The following is a 5,490-nucleotide window of genomic DNA, read 5'->3' on the forward strand; positions in this document are numbered from 1 at the left end:
TATATATACACGCATACACATATTATATAGGCGTCATCAACATACCAATTTCTCTTATTTTCGGCAGACGATACACTTAGAAATATACACATATGTGCATAGAACACATTTATAGCACCTGGAACGACAATACTTAACTAAAATATTGAGATTTAGTTGTCTAGTATAGTCTACGGGTGTTTTGCTTTATGAGACAAGTCCCAAGAATAACTAAGAAGGCTCCTGTTGGATCTATGCTTATACGATGTTGTATTTTGTGTTGTTTATAGCAAGGAGAATATTTATTATTGCACTGATAGATGTATATTGGTTGTGCTGAGTACGTGTGCTGGATTTTGAATGCTGCGAAGATTGAAAAGGTAGAAAATAGATGTTGTGTTCAACTGAATCCGTGTGGTGTGTTGCTATTAATCTGGAGTGTATCACATCTTCCAGTACGACATGATAAATTTATCTGTATGAATATACTTGGTGAACGTATTCTTTCCTGTAATTATATAACTATCAGACTTCTTAGTTTTAAGTTGGATGTGCCTTGTTTCTTCCATCTAAAGCCCACGGACTATTTACGAATGCCAAACACACTTCTCCAAAGTGCCTAGCAGTGAGATTGAACCCAGAACAATGTGGTTTGGAAGCAAACTTCTTACCACACAGCTACGATAACAGTAAAAAAAAAAGAAAACATTTTTGTAGTTCTACTCTTTCTTTACAGCTTTTGTTCATCGTGTTTGAAATTTGAATAAATATCACCACTTTTCAGTCATATGACAATGGAGTCCCTACATACAGAAAAACAAAACAAAACAAAAAATAGCCCCCCACCCACAAAAAAAAAATTATCGAAATTATATGGAAGCCCAATATAAAGTATGATACAAACGAAGCAACTGATTAAAAAAACAAAAAGAAAACAACAAAAAAGCAACAAAAGTTTTAAAATTTCTACAAAGTTAAACATTTTTACAAAGTTATATTTAGTTATGTGAAAATTACGCTCAGTTCGGCTGACTTTTTTAACAATTGAAGAAGGATTTTGTTGCTATTTCTAGCAGACTGCGTGACATAGATGATCCTTTTGTTGGCTCACTGCGTGTTTGTTTGTTGGTTGGTTTGCGTTTATGTCTAAATGTGCGCGTGTATCTGTGTACTGTCGATGCAAGTATTGCGTGTCTCCAGGTTTTCCTTTACCATTGCATGAGAATGTTACGGTAGAGAGAGAGAGAGAGAGAGAGAGAGAGAGAGAGAGAGTGGTCGACGTCAAGAGTGAGAGGAGGAGTAGAAGAAGGAGAGGGAATAACAGCAGTACAGATGTGTTTGGAAGTGGGAGGGAAGGAAGCAAAGAAATAGTGGTGTGTCGTGCCGAGGAAGGAGGAGGCAGGAGTAGGAGTAGAGAAACAGCAGTTGAATGGAGGCAAGGGAGGAGAAGGATTAGCAGCTTCATAGGAGAGAGGCAGATAGAAAGAGAGAGAGAGAGAGAGAGAGAGAGAGAGAGAGTGAGAAGGTGAGGCAGAGTGAGGTAGGAAAACAGAGGGGAGTAACAGATGTAATGGAAGAGGAAGAAGGAGGATAACATAAGGACGACATTAAGAGAAGAATGAGGAGGAGCTGGAGGTAGAAAAAAAGGGAAGGAAGAGGAATTAAGAAAGGAAAGGGAGGGGTAGAGGAGGAGGAGGAGAAGTAAGAGTATGGTGCTAAAGTAGATGAGAAACGAAAATCATGACGGAAGAAGGGGTAGTAGGAGTAGGATTAGGTGTGGTAGTGGCAGTAAAAGTGGAGGTAAAGGTAGATAGTAGTAGTAGCAGTAGGGATAATACGATAGTAGCAATAAGAAAAGTAGCAGTAACAGCAATATAAATGAGGGAGGCATTGAAGGGAGTGAGAGTAGATGGAAGGAGGAGGATTCGAGGGAATGAGGCAGAGGAGGCGAAGGAGGCAGCAAGAGACAGTAGGAAGGGGGAAAAGAAAGGAATATGAAAGGGGGAGAGAGAAATGGCAGTATGAGGAAAGGGAGGAGTTAGTGGTAGAGCAATGAGTAAGTGGAGAAAGATGAGCGACTAAAGAAAGAAGGGGAGAAAGAAAGTATATGAGAGAGAGAGAAGGAGAAGGAAAGTCAGAGAAGAACTGAATGAAAGAGAGAGAGAGAGGGGGGGAGGGGAGCAGCAGAGGTAAAAGAGTAAAAGATAGAGTCAAAGAGAAAAGAGAAAATGGATGAATTAAGAATAAGAGGGAGATAGAGAGAGGTAAAAAACAGAGAGTTGAGAGAAAGATAAGAAAGAGAATGAAAAAAGTTTAAAGAGAAATGATATAAAGAGAAGAGAGAGAGGAGAGAGAGTGAGAGTGGGAGAGAGAGAGAGAGAGAGAGAGAGAGAGAGAGAGAGAGAGAGAGAGAGAGAGAGAGAGAGAGAGAGAGAGAGAGAGAGAGAGAGAGAGAGAAAGGGATTAGTAAATGCAGAAGTTGAATATTATTGTAGAAAAGAAAAGAAAGAAATGGCTGATGAGGGAGAAATGACGAAATATGATAGAAAGATAGATAAATGGAAAGGGACAGAGAGAGAGAGAGAGAGAGAGAGAGAGAGAGAGAGAGAGAGAGAGAGAGTTTTAATCTTTCTGTTCTACTTCCGTTTAAAGTTATTCAAAAGTAAAAGCGGGAGAAAGAAGAGAGAGAGAGAGGAAGAGAGAGAGAGAGGAAGAGAGAAAGAAATCACATTCCAGGAAGAGAGAGAGAGAGGAAGAGAGAAAGAAATCACCTTCCAGGAAGAGAGATGCAAACGGGGAGGGGAGAGAGAGAGAGAGAGAGAGAGAGAGAGAGAGAGAGAGGAAGCGAGAAAGAGGAAGAGGGAAATGGCGAGGGAGAGAGAGAGATTAATAAGAGAGAGAGAAAGAGTATACAGAGAAAGATATATTAAGATATGCAAAGAGAAAGAGAGACGGAGGAGTTAGAGTGGTGAGAGGAAAAGTGTTTGGTGTACGATAGATAATAAAAAGAAAAAGTAGATAAAGGAGATAGATAGATAGATAGATAGATAGGTAGATAGATAGATAGAGAGAGATAGACAAAGAGAGAGCGAAATAAAAAGAAAGGAAGACAGAGATAAAAATGAAAGAGATGCACGTTGATTGATAAACTGATTGAGAGAGGTTAAGTGAAATGGCAAAGAAGTGAGGGTTAAGTGAGAGGAAGCAACAATAGGAAAGCGGTGAAGCTTCCGTTGAAACCGAGCACCATTTTTTTTTTGTTCAGCTTTCCAATAGTTTCATTTGGTCGCTAACACATTGTATCGTTTGCCGCTTTTTACCACTCCACCATAGCTCAGTGGCGAAACAATTTTCAACGGCACTCTTCAGACTTTTAACACACGTCAAACTTCCATCAATTTGAAACACTTAAAAGACACAAGAAACAAGAAAAATAATAACTAAAAGAAAAAGATGCAAAATTGATAAGAGAAAAAAAGAAGCGCCGTAAGATTTATCGTAACATTTTAATCCAATAGTTTTACATGAGTACAACTTGTTCATTGATATTATTTTATGATAATATTGTCATCTTATTCTTGTATAAAGTTCGTTTTCTACTGGCTTGTTGTCCTGTGTAAGCCCCCATCAAAGTGTCTGTAATTTGTCCTTGTTATATCCCACCCCCGCTGTTGTAACACATAATGAAACGATTATTGTCTATTATCATGTATTGTCTTGTTCTGGAATACGAATTTTTACTCGTCAATAATAATAATAATAATAATAATAATAATAATAATAATAATAATAATAATGATAACAATAATAATAATAATAATAATAATAATTTCTTTTTTCTTTTAATAATCCTTTTGGAGGGAGAAGCATAGGGCCAGTGGTTTTTTAGGTAGAGGAAAGTCGATTACATCGATCCCAGTACTTGATTGATACTTATTTTACCGGCTCCGAAAGAGTGACAAGCAAAGTCGACCTCGGCAGCATTTGAACTCAGAACGTAAAGCTAAGTATATAAGGTGGAAAAAATAGTCCTCGAATAACAAAGGCAGAGTAAGATATTATTGGGTTCACCAAAAAGTTCGTTCATTTCCTTCTCTTTTGCGCTTGCGTACTCGTTAGACACCTGACACACAAACATAATTCAAAACGAACTTGCGACAAGATCGGTTGTATTTTCTGTGCTTGGGATCACCCTCAAAATGGAGAACCAAAACGAACACGATCGATAAGTCACGCTTTTAAATGAGTCAAGAAAGCATTGAAAATCTGCAAGAAGATATGCACTGTGTACGTAGAGGCTGCTGTTATGGAACGTGCGTGCCAGAAGTGTTTTTCAAGATTTCGATCAGGAATTTTTTCCTCACAAGATGCACCGTACTCTCGTCAGCCAAATGCGATTAACACCGACAAAGTGAAGGAGTTGGTCAAGACTAACACCCGATAAACGACCAGAGTGACCATAGATAGTCTCCAAATAACCAAACCGAATGCCACCATAAACAAGCAAGACTTCACCTACAGAAGGCAATGCTTTCATTTGGTGGGATTGGAAGGATGTTGTGTTTTATGAGTTTGTTGCCACGGACAGGACCATCAATTCGGATGTCTACTGTTACCAGTTGGACAAATTAAACGCAGCGTTCTACCAAAATCATCTAGAACTTACAATTGTAAGAACAGTGTCTTCCATCACGACAATACCAAACCACACTCATTTGCAGAAGCGGACCTTGGACCTTAACTGATAAGACTTGAAAGATATCAAGTCAGTCAGGAATTGGCGGAATTTTCCAATTCTTCAAAATATATTTATACATATGCATGCAACCAATAAAAATTTCTGACCTGGAGTTCAATTGAGAGTTAGGGATCTTAGATCTGAACAGGATCTGCGCTCTTTCAGGCAAGCAAAGTCCATATTTTTTTTATCCTGTCACAAACTTTTGGTGGTTCCATGCATATGTATGAATATATTTAGAAGAATTGGAAAATTCTACCTATTTCCGACTGACATGATATCATTCCAGCCTTATCAGTTAAGGTCTAAGGAAGATAGCACTTAAAAAATTTTTTTTACATTTTAGCTTCGGTTTTTCGTTTCCGTTGTTTACTAAAAGCGTTTTCTATATGCTGCCTCCTCAGTTTTTTTTGCGTTCCTTCTATTTATTCAATTTCTTTAGTTCGTAATATGTGGTTTGTGCCTGAATATATATATATATATTTTTATTTATTTATTTATGTGTTTCAGCCAAGTGGCTGCGGTCATGCTGGTGCACATGTATATCAGAGTAAGAAATGGAAAATCCTTGGTATGGGATTATATATTTTTAAAATGAGTAGAAATTGCTTTTCTGATAATTCTTCCACTTTAATAGTGAGATATTTATAAACATCTCATTATGAAAGTGGAAAAATTATCAGGAATGCTATTTCTATTCATTTTTTCAAATACACACACACACACTTACACACACACACACACACACACACACACACACACACACACACACA

This window comes from Octopus bimaculoides, chromosome 11 (genome assembly GCF_001194135.2).
Source record: "Octopus bimaculoides isolate UCB-OBI-ISO-001 chromosome 11, ASM119413v2, whole genome shotgun sequence".
NCBI classification, from domain to species: Eukaryota; Metazoa; Mollusca; class Cephalopoda; order Octopoda; family Octopodidae; genus Octopus; species Octopus bimaculoides.